This window comes from Lipotes vexillifer, unplaced genomic scaffold, assembly GCF_000442215.2.
Source record: "Lipotes vexillifer unplaced genomic scaffold, Lipotes_vexillifer_v1.1 scaffold387, whole genome shotgun sequence".
Lineage (NCBI taxonomy): Eukaryota > Metazoa > Chordata > Mammalia > Artiodactyla > Lipotidae > Lipotes > Lipotes vexillifer.
The window spans coordinates 3421239-3431271 of NW_006795399.1; positions in this window are offsets into that span (position 1 = coordinate 3421239).

Consider the following 10033-nt stretch of genomic DNA (forward strand, 5'->3'; position numbering starts at 1 on the left):
GAGAATGTTGAACTAGAAATTCTCTAAATTCTAACATCATGTATGACACTGTTCTTCATTCTGGGTCCCTGCAATAGACGTTTTAGGTGATAGCTAAACTCTTGTCCTCTGCTAGATTTTTCTTTCCTCTTCTCAGAAGGTTTCACTTAGTTATATAGCCCTATCAGAAAAAGTATACTGGAACTATAGAATAGGTGGACATTTGGGGCACCTTATTTGCTGGTCAGTTTTCCTGCTTCTCCCCTGTCCCTCTGACCAGGTTTAGGCTAGACTCAGGCCTTCCCTGTCTGGTCTCTGAACCAAGCTTCCTTTTCCTGCCCACAGGAATCTTCCCGACCCCCAGAGCCCTGCGGATGTCGCCAGGAAAGTGGTGATCCAGGAAGGACCAGGCTGCCACCCACGGGACAGAGGTGAGTGGGCAGCAGATGGAGCAGGAGCTTGCCTTTTTCCACCCCTTTACCAGGACTGAATTTTCCTGACTTACCTTTCTGCTTCTACACTTCCACTTTTCCACTACCCAGCCTGGGAAATAACTGCCCCCGAAATGATCTTAGGGGAGTGGCACATGCCTCGGTCCTAGAAATTTGGTTTAGTCTTTTAGGTTAACCTTGGGATCAGGGCACGCCTTTCAGTTTGCTCAGTGTGATGCAGGACTACCGCCCACAATGAGACACAGTGCAGAGGGAGCTTCCCGGTAGGCTAGGGAGACACCGCGGCGCTAGGACCCAGATCCGGGTCGGGTAGCTGGGATGCCCGGCGCTAGGACCCGGCGGCGGAGGCCGCAGAGGGCGGCTCTCTCTCGGCCGCAGCTTCCCCGCCCCCTCCGGCTCCGGCTCACTCCTCCCCGCCGGCCATGTTGGCTCCGCTCGGGCCCCGCGGTTGAGCCGCGTCCCCCTCCCCCCTCCCGGACCCCAGACCCCCTCCCCCGCGTTCCCCTCCCCTCCTGGTGCCCGGAGCGAGGCCATGTGAACCGCCCGTCCGCCGGGGAGAGACAAGCCCCGAGCCTGGCTGGACGCCGCCGCCTCAGGTCTGTTGGGTCTGTGGCTGGGGGCCTGAGGGGAGGGAGCCCCGCTTTCATCCGAGGCTTCCCTCAGGGAACCGAAGCTCTGGAGCCGCCTAGAGCCTTGCCGGGGGGTGGGGGGAGGAGACGCCGACTCGAGCTTATTTCGTTAGAACCCAGCCCCGGGCGGGGGTCTTCCTGCACTGGGGGGTGGGAGGAGAAGGGGGCTGGTCGGTCTGCAGAAGATCGGGATGGGGCGGCGGGGGCGGCAGCGGGAGGAGCTGTGGAGGTTCCCGGCGACGGCGGCGGCTGCGAGGAGGAGGCGGAGAAGCCGCCTGGCTGGTGGAGATGACTCCTGTGGGGGACTCGGGGTGGAATCCCCGGGAGGGGCTCCACCTCTTCAGATGGGGTGGGGATTGCCCGAGTGCGAAGGGTAGGTGAGCGGGTTCCCTGGACGGGTTGAACACTCCGTTTGTAGGGATTGGGGCGTTTTGGCAACGGTGAGTGGAGGTCAGAGGGGTTTCCAGGGGTCTCGGGGTGTCCGCTCGGCGGGGTGGGGGTGTGGGGTGCACGTTCTCTTGAGCTTGGCGAACAGGAGAGGGCCTTGCTGGAGTGGAGCTGTGCTTGGCCTGGGGCCCCCGAGTCCCGGGAGAATCCGCCACTCCAGGGATGGGGGTTGATAGGGCCGGTGCTGAGGCGTACGGATTTGAGCCGGCCTTAGGGGCCGGAGGGAAGAATGAAGAGGGAGCCCTTTCCAAGGGGGATCCCTCAGTAAGGGGATCCCCATTTCCGTGGCAGAAAAGATGATCCCGCATCATCCCTTTCTTTCCTGGTGTTCCCAATTTTCAGGGGAATGCAATGCCAACAGCAGTCATCCTTTGTAGGATTTATTGGAGTGGGAGATTTGCATCCTTCGGGGGGCGATGCGGGGGGGATAGCTTCCACCTCCATCTGTACACAAACAGCCCCTCCCCCAAGCCTCCCGCAGGAAGTGGCCGGGAAATGGCAGCTGTGCGTTTGCTGCTGCGTCTCTCGTTGTTTTGAAATGTCCATTTTAATCAGATTTGGTTTCATTTTCTGAGGCCTTCGGGCAAGCTTGGATCCTGCCAACCATGTGGTCTGAGAGTCCTTCGTTCGACTTTTTTTTTTTTTTTTGTAAACTTAATTTGTCAACTGGAAGTAGTCACTGCAGTTGACTCCCTGATCCCAATCCCCCCTCCAAAGCATCTCTGTCTCCCTGTCTGGATTTTTTTCCCCTGAACTAGAGGTCATAGAAAAATCAAACTCACTCATCCACCAGCAGGGCTACACAAGTGATGCAAATTCCCTCGGTGTAGAGAGCTGTCAGGAAGACTTGGGATCTTTTGTGTCATGAGGGTGGCTTTTTGGAATCCTGCTTAATATATATTCTTATATACATACGAATATTAAATATATTCTTAAGTATGACAGTTTCTGTATTGCAGAGCACTTGAGTAAGTGAGCTTGTGACGTGATGAAGTTGATTCCGAGAGGTGGAAGAAGAGGGGAGAATGGGGAAGATTAAACTGAGTGGGGTTTGTGGGGGGGGGGTTAGGGACTGATTTGCAGAGTGAGTGTGGTGGGCTTGTTCCTCACTGGTGATTCTAGCCTAAAGATAAGTCCCTGTGGGAAGCCTGTTAGTTGACATAGGGGAGGGTTTACCTTCTGCAGTACCAAGTAATTAGGAGAATTAGTTATCATATGACTTATGCTTCATTCCATAAAAGACATTTCTCTTATTACCATTCGTGGAGAGCGCTAAGCTTTTCCCTTGTTCTGTGCAAAGTCATGTGTCCAGATTTCCTCTTTTTCCCACCTGATAACTCCAGGAGATTTCTACTATAGCATATAGTGATGGCCTGGGTGTACTGTGCCCCCAGGCACTTGGTTAGACCCTGGGTTTGGTTTGAGGTGAGCTGGCCACAGGATTTTCTGTTTTGAGAGGTGAGATCATTTGGACTATCCTGAAAACTGCTTAAGCCTAACATTTAAATAATCTTTTCTATTTTCCACCTGAATTGTAGATTCTTATATTAAAAAGGTCCAGGATAGGACCAGATAGACATATATGATTATGTGGCACTGGTAAGATAGCATCATTGCTCCTTTTACTGGGGCTGTTGGGGTTGATAGTCTGGAAACAGTAAAAACGAGTTCAGTGTCACTGTCCTTTTTCTTGCCCTTCTGCTTGACTGATTGGTTCCTCTGAGTTGCTTTCTTGACAGTGATTTTAAGTTCCCCATTCTTCAACCTTTGTTTACCTAGATTGGGGCCTGACAGAATAGTAAATTGATTTTCCCTGGTGGAAGTTAAAAGAATGAAGGAAGGAGAAAGACTACTCTTATTTCTTTGGACTCTTTAAGAGAAATAAAAGTTGATTTTGAGAAAGTAGATAGCTATGGCTTCATTTGATACACGACTGATCAGAAAGCTGAATGAAGTAAACCTTTCATGGCCTTTTTGTAAAGTGGATGCATTTTTCTCTCAGAGAAGTGGATTTCTTAATATTGACTTTTTTTTTTTTAAGCCTCTCTGTAAAGGAAAAAATTTGAGGTGTAGGGAGAATTATGTGGGCCGACCTCAGAGCCAGTCAGACAGAAATCTAGAATGCCCTGAGAGGCTCATCTTGCAGTCTTGTGGTTCTGGAATCAGGTGTTGCCAAGAGAGAAGCAAAGCTTGTTAGGGTTACTGTGTCTTGCTGATGTTGACCTTTCTTATCACCTCTGAAGAGGTCTGCTATATTCTTTTACTAAAAGAATAAAATACAGTTAAAATAGTGTGGAAGTTAGTCCAATAACCGGTATGATGTTTCACCTTGTGTGAGATGTGTACAGTGAGGCAGTAATGCCAAGGTTTTTATTTCCTAGGACATAGAGTGAAGTATAAAACTCTTGAGGATTTCCTGGGGCAGATAATCTTCCTGATTTATTTCTTAGGATATGGATGTCCTCATATACCTCATAGCCTAAGATTAATACTTTCTCAGCATTGCTGCACGTGGGTCAGAGGGACCATTTTTCACCAACTTTTTGGTCTTCATAATTTTGAGATTTATAAAATTGTGCAAAACAAAAAACCTGTCTTTGAAGAGTTCTGGAGATTGTTCTTGGATTGGGTCACTGGCAGTGGAAGTAGCATTGTGTTATTGTTACGTGGTGTTCTGTCCTTCTCCTAGTTAAAGAGAATAATTAAAGGGGCATTTTACATTATGAAAATATTACCAAACAGTTTAGCAAATATTCATTAAAAACTAAAGCATGAGGGTTCTTGGGAATTCCCAGGTGGTCCTGTGGTTAGGACTCCACGTTCTCTATGCCAAGGGCCTGGGTTCGATCCCTGGTCGGGGAACTAAAATTCCACAAGCTGCGAGGTGTGGCCAGAAAAAAACAAAAACCGTGAGGGTTCTTAAGAGACAGGTGGTACTGCTACTTTTGGTCTCTTGGGCTTGGGCACTGTATAATCTGCCTTCTCAGCTCAGTTTTTTTTTTAGGGGGGAGAGGAATAGATTTTTGAAGGAAGGGGTGAAGTCATTAACTGTTAGAGCTGAAATTCTGAGAAACAGTCAGAGCTTGAAAGGGAAATAACCTTGTTTCCACCTCTGGAGTGTGGTTTTTAGTGTCCTGCAATTTAAAGGCATTTCCAGTCCTCTGACAGTGAAGTGACCAGAGCTGTGGCAGAAAACCTAGCCTAGATTGTTAGTATGTGGTTCCTTTATTCAGTCGCCAAATACTTTAAAACCTGCTATATACCTTGAGTGTTCAGTTAAATCATGCTTCCCTGTTTCCAGGCCTTATTTTCTGCATGAGACATCTGTCTAAAATATGTCAAGATTTGGGGCCTTTCTTCCCTCTAGAAATTATCTCTGTGAAGAATGAAGCTGAATTTTTTGGTTCTCTTGAGAATGGTGGGAGCAAAAATCACAAATTTTATTGGATGAATAAGTTGGTAGTGACAGAAAAGACAGATTTACTCATTCATTTGCCCAATCTATGAGTTCAACAAGTATTTCCTTTCATTTTTTTAATGTACTTAGCACTAAATTAAGTGCTGGAGATATAATGGTAGAACTTAATTTCTGTGATGCTGTAGAACCTACATAGTATAGAAGAAATAAGGACAGAGAACAATCATCTTTGTGTTCTTCTGTGCAGCCTGGACGTGGCAGTTGTCTTTGAGTAGCCTCCCTTAGGATAATAATCTTCCTTCTTTCCTCATCTTCCTTCTGCCTCACTGTCCTGACTAGGAAAAGGGGGTTAAGGAAAGGACGTTTTGAGAGAATTAGCCTCAGTCAGTATGGCTGTAGTCTGAGTCTGGGTTCCAAGGGAAGATTGTTACCAGAGCTGTCTGAATGGGCTATCCTTACTGGGGAAGAAGGCATGTTGATTTTGTGGCTTGGCACTTGGAACTCTTGGTGGAGGAAGACAGCTTAGCCAGGAAGGAGTTTTTAGATTTGAAAGTGAAGGCATGCTTGTTTGCAGCATCAGGAATTGGGAGTAGTGAAAACTTTGGGATGATCTTCCCCAGCGTATAGGGTAGAAATGGGAAATGAGGCAGCTTTTGTGGTAGAGCAGGGTTTTTCAACCTTGCTCTTGATTGAGCAAGAACCAAATAATCCTTTGTTGTAGTGGGCTGTCTTGTGTATTACAAGATCATTAGGAGCATCCCCAGCTTTGATTTCCTAAATGCCAGTAGCATATACCTTTCTAAATGACTAAATGTCCCCTGGGGGCAAAATCACCCTGGTTGGAAACCACTGTATTAGAGTATGGTGGATGATTCCAGAGATGTGTAGAGTTCAGAAGTATCCTTAATAACATTCACAATCACAAATCTAAAATGTAGTATGATTTACTTACTATACTGCAAGATTTAAATTCACTGTTTAGTAAAGACAGACATGTGAAATCTCTCCCCACCCCCCAAAATTAGAAACCTCTCTATTTGTGGAATTTTAGTATTCTATATGGGAAGAATGAACCAAGGAGCTGCACGGACTGCTCAAGTGTTCAGCTAGATGGTGTTAAATAATGTGTCTTGTCTTTCTGCGGTAGCCTCAGAGGTCTGAGTGTTAGGGTTGGTCAGGGCACCTGCAACAGTGTTGAAATTTGTAACATTTATTTCAGCACTGCATTGTCAGCCCTTTTCTGTCAAAACCATGTCACAGGTCCACAGAGTAGTAACTCTTCAGTAGCAACTGAGAGAAAGAGCAGCCTATTTGGCCTTGTGGCAAGAGCTTTACTACCTCAAGCTTAAGGGGGCAATGTCCCTTAACTCTTATAAATGAAGCTTAGAGGTCCTTAAGAGATCCATTTACATACTACTGGGACTGGGCTGTGTGCTGGCCTGATTGTACTTCCTGGTCAGGAGAGCTGTCTGCTATTCTGGGGGGTTGGGCACTGACTGATTTCTCTTTTCATTTGGCCAAAATCCCATTAGTTCAAAGGGAGACACTCTCCTTTGCTTTACTGTTCTTCTTATTAGCTCTAGATGGGAGGACATAATTTACCTTCAGCCTTTATTGTGAAAAGCATCTTGGGTAGGAAGGTTAAAATAAAATAACCCTGGTTTTATTGCTGAGAGGAGCTGCCCACATTTTCTTTGCGTTCCTATAATGTGATCCCATATTTAAGTGACATCTGAAATCAAGAGTGTAGGGACTTCCCTAGCCATCCAATGGTTAAGACTCCTCGCTGCTAATGCAGGGGGCTTGGGTTCAGGGAACTAAGATCCCACATGCAAAACTTCTCTTGAAATCAGGAGTCTAGTTGCATACAAGGAAGTCTGGCTGGGAGGATCATCCCTGGTTTTGTAGTATCTCCCATACTAGTAAAAATAGTAATGCTTTTAAATTATATGTTGACCCTTTGGATATGATTATCTTTTTAAAAACTAAAAAAAAAAAAATAGTTTTTACTCTTTTTTGTCTAATAATAATAGCTAAAATTTATTGAGTGCTTACTGGGTGACAGATGCTGTGCCAGATCCTTTATATAGATTTTCTCATTTAATCCTCACAAGCCCTGGAGGTGAGTACTAAAATTTTTACTAATGATGAAGCAGAGGCTCAGCAACATTAAGTAACTTGTTCAGGGTCACACAGCTAGTGGTAATAGAGCTGGGATTTGCACCTAGAGCTCACTGTTGTGCGCTGATCTCACTGCACAGCACAGAGTATTTTATGTTTCTAGGAAGCTTCTTATAAATGAAGTGATTGTGGTCCTGATGACCCCTCAGTAGAGGCTCCTGGGGAAACAAACCTCAGGCACTAGATAACTTCCCATTCCTTTTACTTATCTGATTTCTGTAAGCCATCCATTTATGCTTATTAGTATGTAATTTATGAGACAGGAAATGCTATGCTGTCCCAGAGTAGCAGAGATGAGAAGGTCACTAGTTTCCTCATGGATTCAAACAGAAAAAGGAAAAACGAACTGTGGCCTATCATTGAGTGGGAGAATATAGTCCAGCGCACAGCAGAGGTGTGGCTGTGCATAAAACTGGGGGAGAGGAGATGTGGGGATCGGATGAGATTGGCTCTCCAGGCATAGCATTTCTAGACTTGCGAAATGAATCCCTGAATGTCCTTTTTTATTTTTTTTATTTTTTATTTTTTTGCGGCATGTAGTTTCCCCACCGGGGATCGAACCTGGGCCCTGGCAGTGAAAGCACCAAGTCCTAACCACTGGCCTGCCAGGGAATTCCCTGTAAACTTTGTTTTGTTTTGTTTTTTAAAGATTTTTTTTTTTGATGTGGACCATTTTTAAAGTCTTTATTGAGTTTGTTACAATACTGCTCCTGTTTTATGTTTTGCTTTTTTGGCTGAGAGGCAAGTGGGATCTTAGCTCCCCCAACAGGGATTGAACCCGCACCTCATGCATTAGAAGGCGAAATCTTAACCACTGGACCTCCAAGGAAGTTCTCCCTGTGATGTAAGCTTTGGAAGGAACCTAACCTAGAGTATAGGGAATGAACTTTCCTCCTTGGTGTCTTTCATTTCGGAAGGGTCACTAATCTCATGACGCTTATTTTTCAGATCCCTTAGTGCTGAGGATGGTCTTTAACTATAAGGAAATCCTGGGGGCCCCTGAGGTCTTCTGTAGAGACCGAGTTTCTTCATTGATGCATAGCAAGTCTGGGTCTGCTGCTTATTTTAGAGTGAAGATGGGAAATCCTGTATGGGAAATGAGTTTATCCTAAAAACTTTTCCCCTCTTAAATTGACAAAATGCAAATTGCTTTTATTATTTATTTATTTATTTAAATTTATTTACTTTATTTATTTATTTTTGGCTGCGTTGGGTCTTCTTTGCTGAGCTCGGGCTTTCTCTGGTTGTGGCGAGCAGGAACTACTCTTCCTTGCGGCACACGTCCTTCTCATTGCAATGGCTTCTCTTGTTGTGGAGCACGGGCTCTAGCTGCGCGGGCTTCAGTAGCTGTGGCACGCAGGCTCAGTAGTTGTGGTGCACGGGCTTAGTTGCTCCGCAGCATGTGGGATCTTCCTGGACCAGGGCTCGAACCTGTGTCCCCTGCACTGGCAGGCAGATTCTTAACCACTGGGTCACCAGGGAAGCCCCTGCTTTTATTTTTTAAATTCCAGTTAAAATTGATAAAGGTAGAGACAATTATGGTATTAAGCATGGGAAATCTTTTTTTTTTAATTCTAAAATTTATTTATTTTTGACTACATTGGGTCTTTGTTGCTGCACATGGGCTTTCTGTAGTTGTGAGCGGGGCAGGGAGGGGTGTACTCTTCGTTGCCAGTGCGCGGACTTCTCATTGCGGTGGCTTCCCTTGTGGAGCACGGGCTCTAGAGCGCATGGGCTTAGTTGCTCCGCAGCATGGTGGGATCTTCCCGGACCAGGTATCAAACCTGTGTCCCCTGCACTGGCAGGTGGATTCTTAACCACTGCCACCAAGGAAGTCCCAAGCATGGAAAATCTTAACAGCTATCATGACATATACTGTACAGGGTTTATATTTCATGCTCAGAATTATGTTAGATTCACCTAATGGTGGCTAATTTGCATTATCTAGCATGTTCAAGAATATGATTCTTGCAAACCTTGGGCAGTGGCCTTATGTGTTCTTAACTGATTTATTCATTCTTTTAAAAGCTTTACTTATAGTTTTTTTTTTTTTTTAAAGAGGTTATTTAAAACATCACCTAGATCTGCTTATTATCTCATCTTGGGAGCTTGATAAAAAAATCTTTATACCTGAACTCTTCTGTCCTTTACTGTTCTGTGGTAACCAAAGGAGTTGCTTTTTCTGTATCAAGACAGATCATGTCTCTCACATAACAAATTAGTATGCACTGGTACATCATAAGTATTTGATTGATGTGTCAGGCTTTGCCAGTAATTCTAGCTTCTGCTTTCTGTCTTCTTCCTTCTTCTCTTTGCTCTATCAAAGGTAAATTTATTCTCATCATCATTCCTAGTAGTATATCACCTCATCATATTCAGGAGGGGTAAAGAGCTTTTTAACCATACTACTCCCCAATGAGCCACTGCACTTTACAACTTTAAGTACCTAGCTATCCTCTCAGTGACCATTTACATTTAAGCCACAAAACCAAAACATGGGGAAGTAATCACAGTAGACGTAACAGAATACTGTTCCTTGGGACACTCTCTTATTTAATCAGTTTTCCAGCTCTGACACTTTTGTGAGCTATGTTCTTAGAGAGCATGGTATTTCCCATGAAAAAGGAGTAGACGTGTTACTGGATGATTTGACTTTTGCTATTATGGTCACCTTTCCTGAAATGTATTCTTTTCAAATTCCTTTACTCAGTTAACTATACTATCTTCTTCAGATGTCTAGGGCTATGGATAGGATAACGTGGTAATTGCTTAACTCAACTATAATAATAAAACAGCATATGTATTAAACATGCTTTTTCTGCCAACACGTCCATGCTTTTCTGTCAGAAGGATGGCTTTGAGAACCTTCTGTATACAGAAGTCCCAGAGTGGGACTCTGGCCTTACCTTGGCGGTGGGGTGGGGGCG